Source organism: Pantherophis guttatus, chromosome 2 (assembly GCF_059756535.1).
Source record: "Pantherophis guttatus breed Tessera chromosome 2, ASM5975653v1, whole genome shotgun sequence".
NCBI lineage: Eukaryota > Metazoa > Chordata > Lepidosauria > Squamata > Colubridae > Pantherophis > Pantherophis guttatus.
Genome location: NC_142064.1, coordinates 74234089 through 74261608, shown reverse-complemented (window position 1 = coordinate 74261608; position 27520 = coordinate 74234089). Strand labels below are relative to the sequence as shown.

The 27520-nt window shown below is 36.1% G+C and overlaps 1 protein-coding gene across 32 annotated transcripts in view; it reads left to right on the top strand.

The window, feature by feature from the left end:
* Window positions 1-27520, top strand: part of PTPRD (protein tyrosine phosphatase receptor type D) — a 1336531-nt gene that overhangs the window by 372290 nt on the left and 936721 nt on the right. For all 32 annotated transcript variants that reach the window (XM_087886215.1, XM_087886206.1, XM_034410407.3 and 29 more), the window contains one exon: window positions 6112-6219. The gene's annotated coding sequence lies outside the window, so the exon portion shown is untranslated. The remainder of the gene's footprint in view (window positions 1-6111; window positions 6220-27520) is intronic.

Below are 27520 nucleotides of genomic sequence, written 5' to 3'. Positions count from 1 at the left end.
AATAGGACAGTATTGGAGCTTTTAATGCAGAGTTGTAAGATGAAGTTATGCAGTAGTCAGCAGCACACAAATCACTTGTTCTGAAAATAAAATGTGCTGTCAAATTATTACCACATTTTTTTCATTGGATTCTGACAGAATGTTCACTCTTAGCATTCCATATTGCAGAAGGATAATCTGGCTCATTATTGAATAAACCAGCAGGAAGGTCAGAAAGTGGACTCACGGGTATTAATCAGGCTTACAGTTGATATATGTATTTACTTGAAAACAAGACCGGGTAACTTAAAATAGGTTTTACTCTCGCATGAATTCTGAAAAACAATCCTTATGTTTGGCAAGCGCCTTCCATTAGGGATATATTTGACCTTCTTTTTTTATTAATGATCCTGGTCTGATAAGAATGCCTTATCATATCTTATAATACAGTGTGCAAATTGGGTTTTCTTAACAATTTCAATTGCACTTTTTTTTTCATTTGCATGTGAAATCTTAGTCCAAGGTAAATAATTTCAGAATTAACTATCATATTATTGTCATTCTCCATCCACAGCAAGGTAAATAATTTCAGAATTAATTAGCATAAGATCCTAATATAGGAACTTTATAATTCTGCTTTTCCTTTGTGTACCTTTTTCTAATGCTTTGGGATTTGTGCAAGGCTTGGGTACTCATTTGCCCCAGACATCTTGATTATTTTTTTACTTTTTAAAAATGATAACAAAGCAGGCCTAGACATGTCTACACTGGAGATCTATTGGTTCAGCAAAACTCTCATAATTGTATATAGGACAGCAGCTTAAATATGGATGCTTTATTATCTCATCTCAAGGTCTTACTTGTGTTTAACATGTATCACATGTCACTAGGCCAGGAGTATACATTCGATGTCAACAGTAGAGTGCTTCAGTTCGGCAAGATTCTGTCTGTAAGTGTGGAACAATAAAGAAATCTGTTTAGAAGAATCACTTCGTGTCTTTCTTGGTTTTTAGACCTGACATCAATCAGGAAATATAAGGGTGCATAAATACTCTAGGTAAAAATTGAGGGTGCATAAACATCTAGTGTGAATATGTTTATTGGAATTCTGCAACTATTCAACTGCTGGTGAATATCTCTGGATACAATCTTTAATTTTATAAACTTAGATATATTAACCCAGGACAGAGATTGCAATCTAATGTCCCCAGATATTATGTCTTACAAGGTATATAAACCATAATAAACATCTCAGTTAACTTCAACTTCTGTTTTAACAGTGTAGAGACCATTGCCCTAGACTACAAGGCCAACAATTCAGTCATTGGGTTCTGTTTTGTGTTAGGAATCACAAAGACTGTCTGAACAGTTATTAAATTTAGAGGTCACCAACATTTTAAAAGCAAGACAAAAAAAAGAAAGAAAAAAGAAAAATTGTAAACATTCAGAAAAAACAAACATAACAGACAAAGGAAAAAATGGTAGTGGGTCAGTAACTCCTACCTCCACAGACCTGAGAGCAAAACCATGTTTTTTAAGACTTTTCAAAAAATTATTAGGGTGGCAGACTTACAAATAGTTTAATGTACTGGGATTTCATATTCAAAATCACAAAATTACAGAGTCAGCATATTGCCCCCAACAATCTCTGTCTTCATTTTACCGACCTTGGAAGGATGGAAGGCTGAGTCAACCTTGAGCCAGTGAGACTCGAACTGCCGAACTGTTGGCCATCTGCAGTGAGCAGAATTGCTGGCAAAACTGCTGGCAGTCGGCAATCAGCAAAACATAACACAAGTCAGGAGATCTTACATGGGCTTATCTCTAAATATGTAGGAACAAGGTTATATATAATAATTCAAGAGCTAGTATCTTGAAAACTCTAGGGGTGGGGCAATAAAATAAAGATTTGAACTGGTTTCTATTATAGAAGCAAGTAAAGCAGAGTGTGTCTCTTAACCAGAAAAGCTTCTACAGCATGGGGCACATCAGATTGAATATCTAATATCTAGGATATTAAAATAGCTTCTTCAACTTAAAGAATGGCTTGTATATTAAAGCTTTAGCACACAATATTATGAGAAATGAAGATCATCAAAGAACATTTATGAAAGATCTCTTGAGCTCATTTCTGCTCTCTCTTTTTGGTTTTTTTTTTTTTTTTTGCTCCAGAAGAGGATATTTAAAATGTCATTTTGTAAGATTTGCTAAATAGATTAAATGCAAATGAAGTCAAGGGAAACATTTTTCCGTACATTGCTACTAATCTTTATTATTAAATGGGGGCAATGTTCAATGTCATATAAGCAGTTCATTTTCATTTTTTTGCTTTTAATAATTAAATCTAAAAAAAAAAGATTATGAAACTTCTGTGAAATGTACATATTTTCTAGAACATGATTGCTCTGTGCACCTTTTTAAACTTAAACATTTTATGCTTCATGCATTGATACATAAAATAAGTTTACATATGTTTCTCACAGCAACTCCAATAAACCATCAAAGTTTTCATTCTTCATTTTAAAGCTCTTCTTTTCACACCTAGAATAAATAGAATGTTTCTGTCCGCTGATTTTATTTTATTTAGATAGGCATAATACCATGTTACTGACAATTATTCACAAGCAGCCCTAGAAGGCTTGTGCATTGTCTTATGGCTGTTTCCCTCATTAAATTTTCATTTCCACAAGTTATATTGCTCTCTTGAAATGAGTAGAGGCATGCCAGTGAATATTTTGAGCCCAACGCACTTAAGATGCTAACAACTTTGTAGGCAGGGTGCATTCTTGGTAGATGTTTACATGGGCTGTTAGAGTTGTAGCTATTCTAATCTGACACTAACTGCTGGTGCCAATTGCAACTGTTTCCTTCCATTTGTTTTATATCAGTCATGAAGAAAATTGGATGGATTACAGGGAATGGAGACTGAAGCTCAATCCTTTTGGAATCAACGTGGGTTGGATAATGGATGGATCACTTATAAATATTTATTGATTTTTTTCTCTTTATTATTTTTTTCTACTTTAAAAATGTCCTATTTTTGAAGTTCTAATAGCAAGAGACGCGGTGAGCGACGTGGTGGCTCAGTGGCTAAGACACTGAACTTGATGATTGAAAGGTCAGCAGTTCAGCTGTTCGAATCCCTAGCACTGTGTAACGGGGTGAGCTCCCGTTACTTGTCCCAGCTTCTGCTAACCTAACAGTTCGAAAACACGTAAAAAATGCAAGTAGAAAAACAGGGACTACCTTTGGTGGGAAGGTAACAGCATATTATGCGCCTTTGGCATTTTGTCATGCCGGTCACATGACCACAGAGATGTCTTCGTACAGCACTGGCTCTTTGGCTTTGAAACGGAGATGAGCACTGCCCCTAGAGTCGGGAATGACTAGCACATATGTGCGGGGGGAACCTTTATCTTTAATAGCAAGAGAAAAATTTCCATCTTGTATTTTACTCCCAGGATTTATTATTAGATGGTGCAGCGGCCAGGTGGTCATTTTTAGAACGAAGCTGAAAGAAAAAGATGCTGTGAGTAGACACTAGAAGAAGGTACAATAAAATAATAATAGAACGACTATGGTATAAGGAAGGAAAATTAATACAATACATCCCAAAACAGCTGGAGCATCACTTGAACACCATCGGCATTAACAAATTTACCATTAGTCAATTGCAAAAGGCAGCTTTACTTGGAACAGTTTACATCTTCAGATGATACCTTTAACACTATCAAAGAACAACATCTGCCAATCCCAGGTGGACAAAAATGCCAAATCTAGACTAAACAACTGGGTGACAAAACAAACAAACCAACAACAAATACAGTAAAAATACAAAATACTATTCCCTGGATCTTTCCAGGCTATATCTTGGATCTTTATCTTTAGCCATTACAATAGTTATTAGTGCATTTGTAGAATAGTCTCTACTTCGTTTAAGATCTTAAAGTGATTTTCTAACTGGGAATACCTTGGAGTGTTAGTAGTCACTAGAAGGGTTTTCACATCTAGTTTGGTCTTCAAGACAAACACTATTCCAGTCACCCAGTGCAACCCTGTCATTGTCCCATATAGTTAAATACTATTTGGAAGGTCACAGCCTTGTCAAATCTGTAGGGCCTTTTGATCAATGTTTTATGACTGTGGTTCAATGGCTAGAAATATATCAGTGACCATTCTGCTTACTTGGCCTTGTTATCTCTTGTGATTTCTTTAGTCGTTTTACAGGCCCTGAATGCCAATTAGTCACCATCAAAAACAAACAAACCCAGAACTATAAAAGTTGATTCTATAAACTGGAGGATTATTTCCAACTCAAAATATTTTTACTGTGTCTTCCTAATTAAAGTTGTCTAATTACGTTTTTCTTGCTGTGTCTGAAAAGAGTCTCTGACCCAACTGCGTACAATATAACATATACAATATACACTGTAACAACATTGCCAAAAAAACCTTAGAACTACGCCGCCTTCGGTTTGACCTAAGCATAGTACATAAAATTATCTGCTACGATGTCCTACCTGTCAATGACTACTTCAGCTTCAACCACAACAATACACGAGCACACAGACAAATTTAAGGTAAACTGCTCCAAACTTGATTGCAGAAAATACCACTCAGCAACAGAGTGGTCAAAGCCTGGAATGCACTACCTGACTCTGTTGCTTCTTCCCTAAACCCCCAAAACTTTAATTTTAGACTGTCTACTGTTGACCTCACCCCATTCCTAAGAAGTCTGTAAGGGGCATGCATAAGCACACCAACGTGCCTACCGTCCCTGTTCTAACATTCCCTTTTATTTGTACCCATTTCCTGTATTCATAATCATGTTTATACTTATATCTGTTATCTTATACATGCTTGACAAATAAAATAAATAAATAAATTACAAATATACAAGTTCTGTAAATTCTATATTCTATACCCTGCTACATCAGTGGGCAAACAACTTGGAAGCATCACAAAAGTATGTGTGGTTATAGCAAGTGTTGACAAACAAAAGGGACAATTCATACTGAAATCGGTGAGCAACTTGAGAATGATACAAAACGCCAAGAAAAAATTGATATAAACTGCCAAATATATTTTGTTATGTACGGATTGGCTAGAATCTACATAAATTTTCATGCTCGCCACGGATTGGCTAGAATCTACATAAGTTTTCATGCTCGCCACGGATTGGCTAGAATCTACATAAGGTTTCATGCTTGCCGCTGATTGGCTGTCCAGACCGTGGGAGATTTAACCTGCTGTCATTGGCCGGCTGGTCTGCCTGGAGCTCCTTAAAAAGGCGAGCTCCAGCAGCCCAGCCGGCGGAGCGCAGTCACATGTTGCTGGAAATAAAAAGGTGCTGAATTCACTAACGACTGTCACCTGCTGCCTTTGCGCCTATTATTGCATCCTGCAAGTTTCTTATGGAACTGATACTTTGAAAGGTTTTGAGGAACTATTAAAAAAAAAATCAATGTTAAGCTACTGCTATGCAGCAATGTTAGCAAAGTTTAAACAAGTATTGCTCAACAGTTTATGAGTTTGGAAAAATATGTACTAATAATTTTTAATGACAAGGAAACCTGTCTAAAATGCCCACAATGTATGTTTTATAGTATAATTGTGGCTAGAATGATCAGATATTAAAATAATTATTTCACTTCTAGCATGCAGAACAACACTAATGGAAATTATGCTTTGAAATGTCATTCTATAGCAAACTATTTTCTAATTTGCAGTTCTAGCAGTAGGCACATTATTTAATGTTTTTCTCACTTTAGAAATGGTATTTATTTCTAGGATTTTTTAAATAATATATAATTAAAGCTTCATAAACTTTAATAAGTGCCATTTAAGTCATGTCTTTCCAATTGACCAAAGTTTGATCCATATCTAATCTACTTATTTTTATTACTGTTAAAAATAAAATAAAAAAGATAAACAACTTAATTAATTTATGTAGTTATCTAGGTTGTAGTCATCAAAGAGTAACTCATACAGGTGAATATTACATATATTCATCAGTTTTTTGCAAAAAAGTGTTCAGTGCATTCCTTAATGTGACAGGCAAAGATAACAGGGTGAGCAACCTATTATGCATCAGAGGCCATAAAAAACTGATAATATCTATATTTTTTCCAGGTGGAGATAAAAAGGCATCTGTCTTCCTGGCCTTGACAATCAAATTAACTAACTGATTGACAGAATGTTGGCACCAGCTTTAGAAGAATCGATCAGCCTCAACTCAAGGTAGGGAGATTTCTGAAATGTGAAGCTATATCACAGAGCTTCGTTTACAGTGTTGATTAGACTTCACTGACACACAAGAACATATATTGTGTGAGCAAAGTGGAATTAAGAGTCTCTCTCTTAAACTGAAAGTGGCATTATAAAAACCAAGTTTTGTTTTAATGTACTGAAATGCTTTTTTCACAAATCTGTAATTCGACTTTTACTAAATTAAAAAAATGGCACTATTTTAGGGCTTTATGTTATTCCACTGGATAAACATAAGCCCTTGATGTAAAAACATGTTAATCCAATCTTAATTTTATTTTAAAATCATAAAATTTAGTATGTATAGAGTTTGGATTGAATTAGAATTACATTATGAAACAGTGAATTAAAAAGATAACATCTAGAAAGAATATTGGCAGCAAAATCAAGCTTCCCATTGTATAAATCCCTATTCCCTAATCTAGTTTTCTAGAATGCAGTTTTCTTGATTCTTCACAAGGGAAAACAACAGAATCTTGGCTGGAAATTCTGGAAATGGTCATTTAATATATCTGGCTTTCCCTAGACTGAGTAAGGTTGCTTTAAGGTAGAAAAGATATAAAATAAATTCTTCAGACAGAAGAGATGATTCTAAAACATGGGATGATATCGATAATCACTTGAAGTCTAGATGTGAATGAAATGTTAGATAATGGATGAAGGAATATAGAGTTTGAAGGGACATTTATGCCATCAGATCTAGTACATTGCTGAAAACTGGGCTAATTAGTTAATATATGAAGATAGCTGGAGGAATCCAGTTAATTAGCCAGCTAGACAACAATGGTCATCCACACTCCCCATTTGAAGAACTTGTTGCTATATTTGATGTTATTCAGTCAGATCTGCATAGTATTTGAATGGAAGAATATCAAAAATAACAGGACTGTAGAGTAGACCAATAACAGTTCTGACTTCTGGCTTTCCAGGATCCAAGGGATCAGATTATTATCTTTAATTTAGTTAGATTTATATGGCTACCCACTAATGTCCCAACTCTTATGATTAGGCAAACAATTACGTCTTTTTGTGCTTTCTAAGGGAAAAAAAAGTTCTCAGTTGGCAAAGTGCTCAATGGGCAGGTGCCATTTTAGAAATGACAGGGTTCCTGAGTCCCACAAGATGGCTTTCTTTAATTTTAGGGGCCCAAATAGGCAGGGTAAAGACTAGGGCTGGGTTCTACTTACCTTTACTACTGGTTTGTAGCGGGGCCGTGCGCACGTGCAATGCTTGCACGCACGCTCTTCTGCGCAAGTGCAGAAACTTCTTGTATGCACAGAAACATTTTGATGACATCGGGATCGATGGGCGGAGCCTCCTGCCAGTTTTATTTCTGGTTCTATAGAACCGGTGCGAACCGGGGGCAACCCACCACTGGTAGAGACCACTGGTGAGAGGCAGTCCTTCAAGTATCCTGACTCCATGCCATGAGGATTACCTTGACTGATCTCTAGCTGATTCTGGTTAATGCCAGGTGCAAACCAGGCCCCATCTATCCATTTATTGGGTAGTGGATGAGTGGATCTGGTTGAGGAAAGAAAGGAATATTGATCTAAGATTTATCCTACCAAATTTCAGTTCCTGAAACATAGCTGGGGAAAAAGAATGGCAATGATCTTTATGAACCTTTAGTCCTGCAACTGACCAGCTGTGAATGTTTATGGGTTAACATTTGTTTTATTCTACTTTATTATTACAATTTCAAGTGTGATCTTCTTTGTGCAGCTTACAAATCAAAGGAACAAAACATATAAAAGAAAACATAGTGAACCAAAAACAATAACAGCAGTAACCTAAATTAGAATGGCCTCTAAAAACCACCCAATCCCAAAATCTGGGAAAACAGCCAGGCTTTTAGTAAATTATGTAATGTCATAAAGCTGTGAACCAAAAAACTAAGTTAAGCATAAAGCTCCAGGTTGGGACTGCTGTGAGTGTGTTAGTCGTTCAAGAATTCCTGAATGTAATAGCAAGGCTGGTGTTGGAGTTCCTTAGCTTTCTATTGCTAGAGGATTTTAATCTCTATGCCCTGAGTAGGGGATAATACTGGTAGTCCTTGACTTACAACCACAATTGATCTCAAAATTTATGTTGCTAAGCAGACAGTTGTTAAGTGAGTTTTGCTCCATTTTATGACCTTTCTTGCCCCAGTTAAGTGACTCACTGCAGTTATTAAGTTAGTAACATGGTTAAGTAGATCGGGCTTTCCCATTGTCAGATGGTTGTCAAAGGTGATCATATGACCTTGGGACACTGCAACTGTCATAAATACATGCCAGTTGATAAGCGTCCAAATTTTTATCATGTGACCATGGGGATACTGCAACAGTCAGAGTGTAAACACAGTCATAAATCATTGTTGTGAAATGAACAATTGTAACTCAAGGACTACCTGCATAGAGCTTGGACTTCATTGTTTTCATGTCAAACATGGGCTGGTCCAAGATGATTTTGGTCTAACATATCCAAAGGCTTTTTATTACCAGAGGGTAACTTTATATAGTACTAGAAATGCATTTTAGGTGAATAATATATTAAAGACAATTGATTGCATGTTTTAGTTAAGCATGAACCATTTTCTTCCAATAAAAAAACAATCATATTATTTGCAATTTCAAACCTTTTGAATCTATCTGATTTTATACGTGAACATGGAGCTGCATCAAGATTTATATGAATGGACTTTTATATAATCCACCTAACCTTTGGAAACTGACCATTGTCATCAGTTAGACCCAATGAAAACTTTTCTTGTCATTGTTCTTGGAAGATGTCTCTTGCCAGATTTCTCCTTCTGTAACTAGCTGTAAGCTCGTAATTGGCATTACATTGAATTGTATTAGTCAGAAATATCATGTGTGCTCTTTTTAAAGTGCTCTAAAACTCCAGGTCGAATGTAGCAAATCTCTGAAGATGGATCTCATGCAGAATCAATCACTTTATTCAGTAGTGGATTCCACTTACCTTTGCTACTGGTTTGGAATTGGGAACACGCATGTGTGTGTGCTCGCTTTGCTCACACATGGCATTTCTGTGCATGCACAAAACCTTCTGCACATGCACAGAGCATCCACGATAACATCCGGGCGGGTGCGTGGAGCGTCCCGCCACCTCCACTACCGGTTCGCCCGAACCGGGGCAAATCGGTACAAACCCCCCACTGACTTTATTCCTAATAATGTTGGAACAGTTATTCCTTTTCCTGTTATCATCATGTTATAGACTTTGCCTTCCTATAACTTCAACTGTCATAAATATGAACCAGCTGTCAAGCATCCAAATGCAAATCACATGACCATGGGGATGCTACAACGGTCATAAAAATGGTGAAAAATGGTCATACGTCACTTTTTTCAGTGCCGTTGTAACTTTGAATGATCACTAAATAAACTGTTGTAAGTTGAGGACTAGCTGTATTTGGACCTCGCTGCAGTTGCCCAAGCAAACTAAATTGGTAAATGATTTATTTTATTTAAATTTCCAGAAATATTAAATTCCTTGAGTATTATAATCTGAAAAATAAAAACTGCCCCCCTTGTATTTCTTCCTCTTCATTTGTCTAGCAGAGCAAATCAGTTAGTTAAAATAGATTGCACATGAATTATTGAAACAGCTATTCTGATAAGTAGCAAGTAAAGCATGCTCCTGTTGAAAGCTTATTGGTAAGATCTTTATTCATTTGTTCCTCACTTTTGGATTGTGGTTGCTTTGTTAAAAGAACATTACGATTGCTGACAAGTTAAACATTTATAAAGAACATTATGATTGCAAGACAAGTTAAATCTAGGTAAATCCACTGAGAAATAGTACATTAAGGTAATTACATTGTTATACTTACAGTTCCATAGGAATATTAGAAATTTTTCATAATATTTTTTTTTCAAATGCTATGGATCATACCAGTATTGTGGTAATTTGATTAATTTTGACACAGTAATCTATATATCTATATCTATATCTATATCTATATCTATATCTATATATATATATATATCTATATATATATCTATATATATATATCTATATATATATATCTATATATCTATATATATATATATATCAATATTAAACTAAGATGATAACACTGCATTCTAAAGTTAAGTATTCAGAACTTTCAAATTTCTTTAGAGATATGGATAACAAGGTGATATAAGTTACAAAAATATGTTTTAAATTCCCTTTTAAAAACTCTGAAGTTAATATGCACTATTACTTCAGTCTGAGTGTGTGTGTATAAGATTATAGATTGTTTACATTTGCCTGTTCCTCAAATTAAGATTAAAAATACTAGCAAAAGACAATGCATCATTTGGAGCTGAGTCATTGATTACTGCAATTTTGAACGTATTCCTACAATTTGTGCTGACACTTGCAAATACCATGATTTAGGGGGAGTGTTTTTCCAGTTAACTTAATGTGTAACTTAAAAGAAAAAGAAAAAGAACCTCTGATTATGCTAAATAGGCATTGGAATCTCTATCTCCAGATATTTATGTTACACGAAGTCACAGTTATTTAAATATTTATAAAATGAGAGTAGAGAGCAGCACTTTTGAAAAAGCAGTTAATAATGAACCAATATCAAGGGAGCCATCAGTATAACAGCAAAGTGCTTTGCAACTCCAATAACTTCACTTCTGCAGAAGCAGGCCATCAAATTTAATTAAAAGCAGTCAAAAATAAACTGAAAAATTGAACTGTAAAAGCCTATCCTTTGCCAGTAGCTGAAGGCAAAGAAAAAAAGGAGCCTTGAAAGCAGTAATGAATTGATAAGCCTTACTGGCTGCAACTTGTAATTTGCCCGGCCAGATTTTAGTATCGGTTAAAGTAGATTAATACAGCACGTACTGATTCTCTGTCTTAAATCCTTCTTTCTGCTCCTTCTTTTATAAACACCCAGGATAAATGGAAGCCCAAGCAGGTCAAAGTGTCCATTTGTCTCCTGCCTTTCTCACTTTTTCTAAATAAGTCTGGCATCCATATTGGCAGAAATGCAGAGCAAAGGCTCCAGGACAATTTAAAGGCTGAAGTAAACCTTTTTACTGCCTGGAATTTGCTTTGGTGGAGATGCCTTAATGCAGTGGGGTTTGGCAAGGAAGCTTGCAAAGGAAGCTGTTGGCGTTTTCCATCTACGACTAGAGACTGTCATTTTGAAATGAATAATAAGAAAGCTCATTTCTAATGTGATGGGGTCTAATACATTTATTGCTGCTTTAAATGATCAGATTAATGTGGATCTGTGCAAACTGTACCACAAGGACAAAAACAATTTACTGGAGATCATTTTATTTTATTTTATATAATAATGTTCTTTAATGAAGCTAAAGGTTCCCTGCTGTGACCTTATTATGTTTTCTAACATCAGTAGGAAACATATTACGTTGAATTGAAAGCAAGCTCGTGAAACAGCAGGAATTTTGCAAGGGAAGATCAATTACATATTTCCCCACCCCCCTCTCCAAATACTGAACGTGGAACCAGGGAAGGCTAAAGAAAAATCTGCATACACTCAGTGTTAAAATGAACCACATTGCCGAATGATGTCATAAGTCAAATCAATCAACCTGTGTACTGCACTTTACAGTGAAGAATTGCATTAAATGGAGTTGATTATAATGTAGGCAACATATGCCTTCTCAAAATAACTTGTTATTAATACCAGTAATTTATCTCTGTAATACTGAAAAGTTGATATAATGAAGGAGAAAGGTCAGCAAGCTGTAACTGATTTATTTCTTTTCCTGCTGTTAAGTGCCCTCCTGTGTTAAAACTGATTAAAGGTCTTCAAAATGATTCTGTTTTTGCCTTTTAGGCTGACTATGATCAACAACTGAAATTGCGAATTTAAAAAAATGCAAATTCTCACCAACTTTCCACTTTATGTGACGGAGATCATCAGTTTATGCAGTTTTAATTTCACGAAGTAAGCATTGTAAGGAAACTCAGTTTTTACTCAGCTCATTCACATGGGACATTAAAGAAGTATGTTATTATTTACGATAAATTAGAGGACATCTATAAAGATCTCAAATGAAATAATTGAGAATATAGAGCCTGAACCTTCCTTATATTTAGAAGCGTTCTGACACAATACAACCACACAAAAATCAGCTTTGTCCTTTTCCATATTGCTAGTATAGCAATGTTTACAACATGTTTTTGTTCTGAGGATATCTGACCAATTCAAGGCATATGTTTGAATGTTGGAATAGTAAATAGTAACATTTTAAAAAATATCCAGCTGGAAAGGGGAATATAAATGCCACTGTTTAATCCAAGGAAAAGAAAAAGTCGTTGTAGCTATTTATATTTATACAATTAAATGGTTTCCATTCCTCCTTAGGGAAGATGAGAGTCCAGTTTCTGTGTTTAAATCAGCCTTTCCAAATCTGATTCCATCAGGGATACAATTCCCAGAATTTTTGGCTAAGATGATAATTCACTACGCTGGCTAGGAATTCTGAAGTTGATTATCTGGACAGTGCTGGACTGAAAAATACTTTTTCAGACCATGAAAACTTCACACAAAAACAATTAATATTTAAATATTTTTTTAAAACACCTGAAATCTTTATAAACAGAAGGAATTTAGCTAGACCAGAAAGACTAAATGCCAAATCCTTCCTTAACCACAGAACTCAGTGGATGACTTTAGGTCAGTTAGGGGTATACGTGCAATACATAAATAATATACTCTAAGACATTTTGTTCCTGAAGAAAATATAGGAATACTTGCTATGGTAAGCTATATTAATTGTGGTTACATTATGGTTTTACTACTAGATGATGCCGGACTTTTGAATTTGACATTTGGGCTGGAAATCCAAGCACTCTGGTTAAAAATGCTTCTTACAAAGATTATAAAATGTACAATACAATAATTCAAGAGAGTATCTTACTTTTAGTTGAGAGATGTATATATGTATGTATGTATGTATGTATATCTTCAGAGCACAAAACTGGATGCTACTTTCTTCCGTGAAGGAAGAGCAGTTTCCATCTGTCCCTGTTTGTATAACTTCTCTCCCTTTTATCAGTGTGAGCAATAACTCTGCTCTTTATTAGAATAATGTTGTCACTTAAGGATTCAGCTCCAAGCTAGAGACACCATTTTTTCCAAACAGATTCATAAGAGCAAATTCATAGCTTTAAAAGCCTTGATAACAAATGTGGTTGTCAAAGATCATCTATAGGGGTGTGAGTGTTAGCTAAGAAATTCCATGCCCACTCCCAAAGTTTTGTATATTTATATTTTTGTATCTAGATATATTATGAATGAGTTCGTTTTGGGTTCTTTCTGCTGTTAAAAGCAACTGGACTACAGCAAGAAATACTATGGACCTGCTACATGTTTCAGATTCATCTGGGGTTAGGCTATGTACAAGTAGAGCCGTGGTGGTGCAGTGGTTAGAATACAGTATTGCAGGCTAATTCTGCCGACTGCCAGCAGTTCGATTCAAAGTTGTCTCAGTCTTCCATCCTTATGAGGTCAGTAAAAGGAAGACCCAGATTGTTGGGGGCAATATGCTGACTCTGTAAAACCATTTAGAGAGGGCTATAAAGCACTGTGAAGTGGTATATAAGTCTAAGTGCTATTGCTATTGCTAAGTAGGGCTGTAGAAGTGCAAATCAGTGGTGGGTTACCCCCCGGTTTGCACTGGTTCTATAGAACCAGTAGTAAAACTGGCAGGAGGCTCCACCCACCGATCCCAATGTCATCAGAACGCTTCTGCGCATGCACAGAAGAGCGTGCGCATGCGTGAGCGAAGCGAGACCCGTTGCGAACCGGTAGTAAAGGTAAGTAGAACCCACCCCTGGTGCAAATAACTATCACATTTTCATCTCATTGTTCCCCATTTTAGCTTAGAGCAATGTGTATTATCATCTATCTATCGATCATAAACTGAATATATTCAAAGTAGGTATCACACTGCTTTTCACCACTAATGTGTTATGTTTGGAGATACCACATGGCTGTAGCAAATTAGCTATCTCTATGTGAGACTATAACCAAACCTTGCAAATTGCATTACAAATTATTTTTGAAAATATTCTAACCACTAGCGTAATATGTAGGTGAGGTGTGCCACTGCTGTAGCATTCTTTACACCAAACCTATTATACATACTATTGCTGCAAAGGTTGGTGTTGTAAAACCAAGAAGAGAAAGTACTAGTGTGGTATAGGGCTTAAGGACTAGGCTAGGGAAATCCAAGGTTAAATATACAGTTAATCACAGAAACTCACAGGATGACTTGGGTCAATCACTTTCTTGATACAACCTATTTCATAGGTTTTTCTTATAGTGAAAATTATTCCTCCATGAGAACTTGTTCCTCTTATATTTAAACCAATTCTTGCTAAAAAATCATTTCAATCCTTAAAAAAATTGTGCATGTTCTACAATCTAACATTCAAAGTTTGGATAATATATTATTGTGTATATTATACCTGATTCTAAGCAGTGCAGATTAAGTATTGTTGTAATCAATTCTCTGGACAGCATATGGTCTCTAGAATGATTTCATATGGCAGTAATACATTGTACTGTTTAAACAAGGTTTCCAACTGTTTGAATAAGTTGAACCCAACACGAAGAAAGATAATTAATTATTGTTGTGACTGGCATTGAATATTACATTCAAAATCAATTGTCATATAAAAGAAATAGGTGTAGAATATTGGGTTATCATGTATAATGTACAGAATCACCATCATATACTCTGATCTTATAGCTTGCCAGATTATTCATATTGTATTCCCATTAACAGCTGTTAGTTATAGGAAGGCAAAGTCCATAGCATGACGATACCAGTAAAAAGGAATAACTGTTCCAACATTATTGGGAATAAAGTGATTAATTCTGCATGGAAATGGCATTTGCAGTAGAACATGGTATCAAATGAAATATGTTCAAACCAAGCCAACTTTATTTTGCCAGAGAACAAATGTTTCAACAGAGAAACAAGTTAGTTTATTGTTCGTTCATTCATTCATTCATTCATTCATTCATTCATTCATTCATTCATTCATTCAATTTCTATAGCCACTCAACCAAGTGATCTGGGACTTACAAATCTAAAATTTTAAAACAATTTAAAATACATTAATACATTACAATAAACACATTAATGTATTTATTGTTTTAATTTATTAAAACACTAAAACTTCCACAAAATAAACCTATAAATATAAATAGCGGCCCATAATGATTAATTCGCTATTAGTGAAGCCAGGTAACATGAAGCCTCTTCACACAGTTTGAGCCCCAGGCCTGGGTACATAGCCAGGTTTTTAGAGCTTTCACAGAAGCTACAAGGGTTGAGGCCATTCTAATCTCTGAGGGGAATGCTGACTGCGGAGAGTTGAAGTCCACCCATCTTGAAGTTTGCTGAGACTGAGAAATACTGAGTTAAATAGTAGAGGTGTCTGTGGGCATGCACGCACACATTTTAATCATTATGAATCCTGCCTACTGTTGCTAATTAGTTCCGCAAACTATTTTTTAATCTCAGATTTGGAAATTTGCTCAAAAGCAAATGATGTGTAAAATATAAGCTGGTATAAATGTTATTTTAAACTAGGATGTATCTTCTGATTAGAAGCAAAAACTCCAATCTCCCAGTAGGGCAGCACAAGTTTAAACTGGAATTGTTATCCAACTGATTTAAACAATAGTCTATGTATTTTTTTAAAGGTACAGTCCTAAAAATGATTTCATATACCAAAATTATGAATACAGAAGATTGTGATTCAATCTACAATTTATGCTGAGAAATTTTAACAATTAGCAATTGAATCTCACTGTTTGTTAACAGACTTTGCCACCAGTGCTTTGTTCTTTTTTCATATTCTAAGTGAATTTGCCCTCTAGAGGGGTTTTCCCAGGTATTTTATCAAGAAAAGTAGATAACACAAGCTCAGAAAGTCAGTGCCCTCCTAAGCATACTCAAGGGCTGCGGATCCATTGGCAATGTCCATTATGCTCTCCAAATTCATGCAGAACTAACCCTAACTCTATGTGGATTTTCCCCCAAATGGGATATTCCAATTTTATTCTTTTAAAATAAAACGTAGACGGGCAGATTTGAGAAGTCAGTGCCCTCCTAAGCATATCCATGAGTATCAAAGCTGTTGGCAATGTCCATTTTGCCATCAAAATTCATGGATTAATGCATTTAAACCCAATGGGATATTCCTATGTATTTTACCAGACAACCTAGATGAGACATGCGTCCTCCTAAACACACCAACGTGCTCCAAATCATTAGCAATGCTAAAATTGCTCTCCAAATTCATGTAGAACTAAACCTAGGTGTGTTTACCCTTCAATGAGATTTTCTCATATATTTTACTAGGAAACTTAAATGAGGCATGCTAGAAAAGTCAGCACCCTCCTAAGCATGCCAATGCACTCTGAATCCATTGGTGATGTGCATTCTGCTATCTGAATTTATGGAGACTAACTCTAACCCTAAGTGGAATTCAGGGCCCCATGATATTTTTTTCCCCATACATTTTTCCACTAACCATAGATAAGGCAGATTCAAAGAGTCATCACCCTCCTAAAAGCACCCATGAGTCCAAATCCATTGCAATGTCCATTTTCCTCTCTGAATTCATGGAGACCTAACTGTAACCCTAAGTGGATTTGGCTCCCAATGGGATTTTCCCATGTATTTCACCACTAATCATTGAAAAGGCAGACTCAAAAGTCAGTGACCTCCTAAGGAAAGTGGACATTGTCAATGAATTTGGAGCGTATCGCTACGCTTAGGAGAGTGATTACTTTTTGAGTCTGCCTTACTTACGTTTCCTGCTAAAAAACATGGGAAAATCCCATTGGTGGTCAAATCCACTTAGGGTTAGTGTTAGGTCTCAGTAAATTCTTATGGAAAATGTACATCATAAACAGATTGGAGTACTTGGGTATTATTGGAAGGCACTGACTTTTTGAGTCTGCCTTTTCTATGTTTAGTGGTAAAATACATGGGAAAATCCAATTGGGGGCCAAATCCAATTAGGGGTAGGTGTCAATCACCATGAATTTGAAGAGAAAATGGACATTGCCAATGGATTCAGAGCCCATGGGTATGCTTAGGAGAACACTAACTTTTTGAATCTGCCTTATCTACATTTCCTGCTAAAATATATGAGAAAATCCCATTGGTATCAAATCCATTTAGGGTTAGGTCTCCGTGAATTTAGAGAGCAAAATGTAGATCATGAATGGTTTTGGAATGCATTGGTACGGTTAGGAGGGCACTGACTTTTTGAGTCTTCCATTTCTATGTTTACTGGTAAAATACGTGCTCCTTTCAGGAGCAAATCCATTTAGGGTTAGTTACCCATGAAATGTACAAAGGTATGTGTTTTCATATACCAAAATTATGAATATTAAAATTAAAATTAGAAGGTTGTGGCTATATCTGCATTTAATGCTGAGAAATTTAAAAGTTAGCAATTGAAACTCAACTTTTCTTTGTTAATATAGTTTGTCAGTTTTTTATTTCTTTTTTTCTAACGCTACTTTACTGGGAGTACATAAGATGGTTTAGGTTTGCCAAGACAAGGCTAAATGCACTCTGAAGAGATGATTTACCTTAGCAAAGTGCATCATGTTATTTCAAAGCTTTGGCAGATGTGTAGATGAAAAATGTCAAAAGCAGAACTCCTTTCCAACATTTTCAATAGCTCACTGGAACAGTTGAACAGTTGATGTTCTATATTCTATGATCTTCTATGTATAAAGTGTTGATGAATTATTCTTGCACAATGAAATTGAGCTAATGATCGGGAGATTCCTTCATGAAATTTCTCTAAGGGATGATTTGCATAGGCTTTGGATGAAGCGAAACATTCTTTCAAAGGTTGCCACATTCCTAGCCTTTATTTAGCTACTGAAATTCAGATTTCGGAGCACTTCCTTCTACCTAGAGTTCTCCAAGTCTTTGAGTTCTGTCTTCCTCCAAGCTGTCAGACACCTTAAAAAGTTTAAATTAATTAATTTAATGAATTAAATTAAATTAAATTAAATTAAATTGTTCACGTTGCTTCAATATATCTCTTCATATGTCTGTGAAGATTCTCAGTCATCCAGATCATATTTGTCTTAAAGGTGCTTTTTCAAAGGCAATTGGGCTGTTTTCTCTTAAGGAAGAAAAAAACGTTTCACTTCTCATCCAAGAAGTTTCATCAGTTCTGATAGTGAGGGGATGGATGACAGTTGGGACTGGTGGGAAATGGAAGGATTGTAGCACCCCTCCCATGACAGAAAGGGAGGGACCACCTTTTCAGCAGCTCCAAGAAGATTCCACAACCAATTGCACCCTGATTCAAGGGACCTTGAGGGCACAGATAAACCCCCAAGTAGCCTCAACAGCTCTCAGAGTGCTAACAACCAGATAATTGCAAAGAAATACAGTCCTTCCATTCCCCCCTCATCTTATCAGAGGTATCCTTCCATCCTTCCCCTATCCACTTTCAAATGTAGTACCTATCCTTCCATCTACCTGCCATCAGAACTGATTAAGCTTTTTGGATGAGAGGTGAAATGTGTTTTTTTTTTCCTTCTTCTTTCTCAAGGATGCAACGGTCCAGTTTCCTTTTGAAACAAGCCCTTTGAGATCTCTTCCCATGTATCTTCCTTTTCTCCTCCACTTGCCAATGCTTCAGTTTTCTTAATCATGTTTGTCCAGGAAATATGTTAGGCCTAGTGAGTTTATTTCAAACTCTTCAGTAACGAGTGTCTTCTTACCATCAGAACATACTGTGGCACTGGTTTATTCCTAATATTGGCTTGCTGTAGCCAGTTTGGATACACGCTAGTGTTTTTGATGTACTTTTATTGATTCCTGATCTCCTCTTCACCAAACTAGGGCATTTATATTCTGCGATCTCACAAGAGAAAGACAGAAAGCTGATCATAACAGTCTTCTCCTCCTTCCCACCATCAGCAGCAACCCCAAAACAATTACCATCATCAATCATCATCGTCCTTATCCTGAGAACTGCTGAGGTGTTTTTTTTTTGTGTGTGTGTGTCAATTTGCTGATTAGTCATACTTCTAATCTTGTCAAGGATTCTGCTCACTGTAACTCTTGGTTTCACCCAACATTAGCTTCCCAATCCACGTCTTACTATATGAAGAATCCATGTATAAATGGATTCTCCACATGAATGTATGACATATTTCATACATATAATTCACATTAGAAGAGAAATTCCATTATCTGATGGGTGGACTTCTAGTTTAAGAGTATTTCAAATTCAGAGGTTTTTATCTTTTGGGTTAAGCCTCTTTTTATGTTGTAAAATGAGAGTTTTATGAATTTCCATGAATAAATAAGAACACAGCATAGAATGAACTTGGCTGAAAAAATGAAAAAGTGAACAAACTCATGCATTTTTATTTTTGTCTTCTTATATCTTACACCTGTTTAAGATTCTATCTTTCCATGCAGAATCAAGCTCTTTACTCCTGAGAAGTAGTAACTATTTGTCTTTATACCATTTCTTAAGAGTCAAATTTAGGAGTCTCTAATGTATTGTTTATCAGTACATGGCAAATAAGAAGATGAAAATCATGCAGCCGGAGGTTAAGAAAAGTTCAGGCTATTGTTATTAATTTGAAAGGTGCCATAATGGAAGAAAAATTTGGGAGTCATAAATCAATGATTGCAACAAAGGTCAATATGTAGTATTAAAAATTGTATGTTGATTGCAACTTTTTTTTTTATTATAGACCATTAAATTGCATGATGAAACCTCAGATGAATTTACTGAGGACCTGTTAACATATGCATGGATGCACATTCTTTGTACCCTAGTTTTTGATTACCAGTATCTGATGATTGGATGTCTTGTCCCATTTATTTATTTAAAAGATTTGTATGGCTGCCCATTTTAGAGTTGAATCTCCCTCTAAATGTTTCTAACAATGCCATTGTGGTTTTCTGTCGTGACCACTGTTTTGTGAGATGTGGCCAAATATCAAAGATTTATTTTAATGTCTTTTTTTTTTTTTTAGTATTTAGTCATCTGCCAAATAGTCTTGTACTAATCTTGATTTGCAGTAAGTTCTGGGGTCTTTTTTCCCCTCTCTGTTCAATCATGGCTTATTCTTGGAGCGTGCTTAGCCAAATCTCAGCAGCTTTCTTGGAAGGTTTTTCAAAAGTGGTTTGCCATTTCCTCCTTCCTAGGGGTGCGAGAGAGTGACTGGACCTAGGTCACCCATCTGGCTTAAGGCATGGCTAGAACTCTCACTCACCTGTTTTTAGCCTGATGTCTTATTCACTACACTGAACTGGTTGTTCTTGCTTTTTTAGATATATTTAAAAACTTATATATGACTACCTTGCTCAACTTGCTCAATTCTCAGCTCACTGCTCTCTCTCTCTCTCTCTCTCTCTCCCCCTCCCTCCCTCCCTCTCCCTCTCCCTCTCCCTCTCCCTCCCTCTTTTAAAATCGAGCTCAGTTGGTTGAGTAACTTTTATTCCTTGGGGTATTTGGAGAGAATTTATGCCTTTCAGTATTTATATTTATTTCATAGTTTCTTGTGACATTGGTAAAATTCACAAGAAAGTTGTGTTTTATAGAGCCTGACAGTAAATAATATAAATAATATTTCATGCCATCAGATTTAGTATTGCAGCATGTAATCATTATCTTTTTTTGTCCCATGGGAAAAAAGAATCAAATAAAACATATCACTCAGTTAATTTAGTCCATTCAAACTAAAGGCTTCCTTGTGGGAACAGCAGCATGAAGTGCTTAGAAGCAAACCCTGCTTTTGTATTTCCCAATGTCACATTGTTTGTTCAAAGGAAAACAAGAAAAAAGAGGAAAAGAGAGAGAAAATAGGGACAAAATAGTGTTGACTAGCCAGCAAGTAGATCAAGGCAGGAAAGTCATGGATGATCTACAAAGGAAAAACATTAATATCTGTTCTGAAAACAGAACATGATCAAAGATAACCCACATCCTGTTCACTTTGGGAAGAGAGCAGCAGCACTGGGGTATGTACGTGTGTGTGTTGTTTCTTTTGTGCTGTTTTTCGCCTTGAAACATTTCGTGTAGCTGCATCACCTTTTGCCTGACATATTTAACAGATTAACAGAGTTGGAAGAGACCTTATAGGTCATCTAGTCCAACCCCCCGCTCAAGCAGGAGAACCTATACCATTTCTGACAAATGGCAGTCCAATCTTTTCTTGAAAGTCTCAAGTGATGAAGCTCCCACAACTTCCAAAGGCAACTTCTGTTCCATTGGTTAATTGTTCTCACTGTCAGAAAGTTCCTTCTCATTTCTAGGTTGAATTTCTCCTTGGTCAGTTTCCATCCATTATTCCTTGTCTGGCCTTCAGGTGCTTTGGAAAACAGCTTGACCCCCTCCTCTCTGTGGCAGCCCCTCAAGTATTGGAACACTGCTATCATGTCTTCTCTGGTCCTTCTCTTCACTAGACTAGCCATGCCCAGTTCATGTAACCGTTCTTCATGTTTTAGTCTCCAGTCCCCTAATCATCCTGGTTGCTCTCCTCTGCACTTTTTCTAGAGTCTCAACATCTTTTTTATAGTGTGGTGACCAAAACTGGGTGCAGTAGTCTAGGTGTGGTCTTAGTGGGGCTTTAAAGAGTGGTATTAGTACCTCACTTGATCCTGATTGTATATCTCTGTTAATGCAATTTAGGATTGCATTGGCTTTTTTAGCTGCCGCTGCACACTGCTGGCTCATATTTAGCTGATTGTTCACTAAGACTCCAAGATCCCTCTCACAGTCACTGCTCTTAAGCCTGGTTTCTCCCAGTTTATATGTGTGCTTTTGGTTTTTCTTACCTAAGTGTAAGACTTTTACTTTTCTCTACATTGAATTTTATTTTGTTTGATAGGACCCAGTGTTCTAGTCTGTCAAGATCCATCTGGATCTTGAGCCTATCGTCTAGAGTGTTAGCTATTCCTGCCAGCGTAGTATCATCTGCAAATTTGGTGAGTTCCCCTTCTATTCCCTCATTTAAGTCGTTTATGAAGATATTGAAGAGTACTGGGCTTAAGACGAAACCTTGTGGCACCCCATTGCTTACTTCTCTCCATATAGACTTAGACCCATTAAGGACTACTCGTTGAGTACAGTTTGTCAGACAGTTGCGAATCCATCTGGTGGTGAAGCTATCTATCCCACTTTTTTCTAGCTTACGAAGAAGTAGGTTGTGGTCTACTTTATTGAATGCCTTGCTGAAGCCTAAGTATATTATGTCCACAGTATTTCGCTGGTCTACTAATTTAGTCACTACATTGAAGAATGAAATAAGATTGGTTTGGCATGATCTGTTTTTAACAAACCGGTGCTGACTCCTAGTTATTACTTTACTCGTTTCTAGGTGTTGGCAGATTTGTTTTTTTATTATCTTTTTCAGTATCTTCCCGGGTATTGATGTTAGGCTGATTTGTCTGTAGTTTCCTGGGTCTGTTTTTTTCCCTTTTTTTGAAGATGGGAACCACACCATATCTTTTCCAGTCCTCTGGTAGTTCCCTGGTGTTCCAGGATTTTTGAAAGATGTGGTGCAATGATACTAAGATGACATCTGCCAACTCCTTTAGAACTTTATCATGAATATTATCATGAAGATCATGATCATGACTTATGGACATTGGTTCCAAAAAACTCTGGCTGATGTCAAAGTGGGGCCAATCAGCTGATGTATTTTGTTTCTAACCCCTGTTCCACCAGAGCTCATAATGATTCCTGCAATATTAACCTGTTGACATGTATATTTGCCTTCATTTGTAAAACAAAAAAAACAATAGAAAGTAATAGTTTAGAGCCGTGATGGTGAAACTGTGGCACGCATGCCGGAAGTGGCACGCAGAGCTATTTTTCCAGGCACACAAACTGTCGCCCAACTCACCTGCAGCTGCACATGCACGCGCCCCAGCTGGTGTTCGGACCTCTGGTCCTCATGCACATGCATATGGGGCAATTGCATGTGCAGTGCATGGGGGACACGCACAAAAGCTGTGTATGTGCTCAGATGGTGCAGTTGCGCACTCAACGCATGGAGGAGCCGCACGTTAGAGCGAATGGCACATAAGTAAGAGAAGCGTGCTAAGCACGTACCTACTCACACTTAGCACTCAGTGAGTAAAAAGTTCGCCACCACTGGTTTAGAGCATTTATGATGGCACTCCCTATTTGGCTAGGATATCTATATTTATGCACAGTTGGCACACAGAGATAAGAGACCATCTAACCCAACCACCCCTGTCATTCGAGCAGATATAAGGGATATTAAAAAACTTCACAAATATTGCAGTGGGATAGAATGGACAATAGATTTAGAAGAACATTATGATGGAATTATGTGTAAGCTGATGAAATGTTCTGAATAGGAAATAAGTCCCATATTACTCACAGAATTTATGCCAATTAATTATGGATAGAACAAGTAGCTTATGTATGTTAAAAAATGACTGTGTGCATCTGAAATGGAATCAGTAATCCGCTTGTACTCAAAAGCTGATAATCAAAAGTACATGATGTGGTGCCTACTTCAATGAATATAAATACAAGAAACAAATGGCATTTCGTAAAACCCTCCAGATCTGAACTTATTATAGTGTGGCAAAATTTATTTCTGGATTTCTGCACATGCTCCATTTTTACCCTCACAATCACCCAACTTAGGTTAACCTGGCCAATAGTAATTCATCTAAAACATTTAATAAAGTCCACGGCTAAGTAGAAAAACAAATTGTGCATCTCTGTTATCACTATTGTAATTCATTTAATTTAGCCATTTAATAAATAAACATCTTAGTTTTCCATCCTTTTCCATGGCTGCAGCATAACATAGAAAGTTGTTTTCCAGAAAATCTTATTCCAAAATTATTTCTTCTTCTTCCTCTTCCTCTGAACTCCTGATGTCCAATTTAGATTGGAACTTTTCATTAGTTTCTTAGTGAGAGGAACAGGTGCAAAGTACAGAACTGCTTGCTCTCCTTCTTGTCCTCCCCCTCCTCCTCCTCCTCCTCCTCTTCCTCCTCCTCCTCCTCCTCCTCCTCCTCCTCCTCCTCCTCTTCTTCTTCTTCTGATTGCCATGCAGTAGAACTGTTCCTCCCTCTACTGGTTTGCCGTTCTGCCTCTATTTCTGTCATCCAATCAATATTTGGTGAATGTTTCCCAAGATAAGAGGTGGGAGGAAAATGTTCAATTGAGAGATAAATGCTTCAGTGGATTCATTCAGATATTTTTTTTTAAAGGGATTCATAAGCCTTTAAAGTGCTTGAATTACCAAATACTGCATTTTTATAATATGCAGGATTCTTTTAATCTACCCTTGTGTTCTGGATTTTTGCACAGCTATCTTTGAGATAATGGCACGATTCTACATTTGCATTTGTAACATATTAAAACATAATGCATCCTGAACGAGGGGGTCATGATATATTTTTAATTTAATGCTACAGTACTTTTGGTAGTACTTGTCGTTTATTAGCGTGCCTGTTTACCACAAAATGCATACCTCTGCAAAATAAATAAATAAATTGAAATGTTATCCGTGTTGGTTCTCAAAGAGAAAATGTGCCTTTTCCTTCAAAAGTGCAAATATGCACTTAAAAGACATTAATCATCGTGTTATTCGTCCATAGCAGAATTTTATTAGCAACACCGTGCTAAGCACGCATTTGACAGACATGCCTTAACAGGTAGAAATCAGCCTGCCTTATTTAATTATGATAAGCAATGAATGTGCATCAGCATCAAAAGCTGCAAAAACAGAAGCTAAGTTTTCAAAAACTCAGCTCCACCAGAATCCTATTAATTCAAATCTCTAGTCTACCATATTCTTTTCCAGAATGACTAACAAACTACTATATGCAGAGAGCTAATTTCCATTTCTATTCCGAGGAATGAATATTCAGAGGTTCAAAGAAAAACACATGCAAGTAGTCTTCGACTTATAACAGTTTTCATTTAGTGACTGTTCTAAGTTACAAAAACGTGACTTATGACCATTTTTCAGAGTTACTACCTTTGCAGCATCCCCATGATCATGTGATCAAAATTCAGATGCTTGGCAACTGGTTCATATTTATGACCGTCGCTGTGTCCCAAAGTCATGTGATCCCCTTTTGCGACCTTCTGACAAGCAAAGTCAATGGGGAAGCCAGATTCACTTAACAACTGGTTACTAACTTATCAACTGCAGTGATTCACTTATCAACTGTGGCAAGAAAAGTCATAAAATGGAGCAAAACTCACTTAACAAATGTCTCACTTAACCAGAGAAATTTGAGGCTCAATTGTGATCATACGTCGAGGACTACCTATAACTATGTCTGTAGTAAGTTTTTCAAACTGTTTTCTCCAGAGTTTCAGAAAGATATAATAGAATTATGTTTATATCGATGGGGGGAATGGATGGACAGATTTTCTCTAAAATTTTGAGGACAGAAAAATAATTACTTTGATACTCAAGAGTGCTTAAAACTGAAATCCGTGGTGCATATTTCTTCATATTTCCTTGTGATTTGCAGTTTATGGTGATGCAATATTGATTTATTGTAGCGATTTGTGATTTATAGTTTATGTTTCTGCAACATTTATTCATTTATTTATTAAATGCATGCGGCTCTTTTATGCTACTCGGCTTTTTTCGTGAATCCGTTTCATATTACAATGTGTTATCTTTTCAGGCCTGTTTTAAATTTAGTAATTTCTGCCCTTCTGTTCCTTATAGATTTCAAAAAGTGAGGAATAGGAGATGAGCTATTCACAAGAAAAATAATTCTGCAGGCAGATAATAAAAGTAACTCCAGTTTAGAGCTGATAATTTTGCTTCTTTTTTCCAATAGATTCCAGGTAACTGACTCTAACAATTAAACTTACGTTGCTATTTTGATCTGCTTTTGAATCATACTGCTTTCTTTCTCTAACTATCCACATGTAAATATGTATAAATTAAAAAAAATATATACCCCAACCAACATAGTAGAACTTTGAACTAGAAAGGAATGTCGGCAGTGGCATTTTATTCTATTAACATAGATTTTAAAAATTGAGTAAATAAGCTTCCTTAAATGCACATTAATATAAAGGATATATTGTTCCAGTCATATACATTGTTATTTTTAAATGTCAATAAGCTTTGATCAGTTTTATCAAAGTATCACACTTTATTCATACACAATTACTTTTGTGAAAATCAGAATATTGATTTCTGCAATATACAGGAAAAACAGGGTTTAAAGTTGCATAAAACCTAATTAAATAATCATTTATGTTACTTCTTGGAAAACAGGAAATAATTGCATGTATTCTTCTGCTTTTGAATACCATTTATTGGCCTTTCTCATCTATTGCAGTTAATACTATTCTAATTATATTTATTAGGGGCTAAGCCACTTAGAATTGACTAAAAAGAATGTCAATATTAAATTACATCTCAGATTAAATCATGTAAGCACAGACCAGTTTAAACAAGCTCATGATAAATATAGTTTTGCTGATAACATTTCTATAAAAATCAAGACGTTAAAAAATGGGAGAAAAGCCATCCAAAGGATACAAATTTGTGTTTGTTATTACATTCTTACTTGCTATATTCCATATTTATTTCTCCTTTTCCCATTGATTTAGGGAGCAACATTGTACTTACCCTGAAGTGAAACAAGTCACACTAACACCTTCAACACTCACACAAGGGCTACTAGCCAGCTGTTGGTTTGTGGTTAGCAATGTGAGTTATTATGGTCTATCCTTAGCTTTTCCTTACTTTCCCTGTTCTTCAGATTCAGGAAAATTATAAAATTGGCACTGAAACAGATAGGACTTAATTGAAATAGTTGTTCCGAACAGACCACATTGTGAGGAATGGAACGGAGGAAAGATCCTGCTGAAAATCTTGAGATCATTTATGTTGACTTGATTTTAAATAAGTTGGACACTTGAGGTTTTGGACTCTTGGAACACATATACACACATAATCTGATCATTAATCAGATTCAAACAATGGATCAAAAAACTTACCTCAAGTTCCCAAATGCAGCCAACCAACTGGAGATAGATAAGATGCAAGCATCCTCTGTGGACCAGGTAATATTGCCCAGTTAAAATTGTCCCAAGAGGAGTTGGCTAGCCTGCTGTACATTAGAAAATACCCACAGAGCTTGAGTCCAGCTGCAGAAATTGTAATAATAATAAATTCACTCTCGTTAATTAAAGCAATCTGCTTTTCCCTTTTGTTTCTCCTTTATTCATCCATTTGTACTGAAAGAAA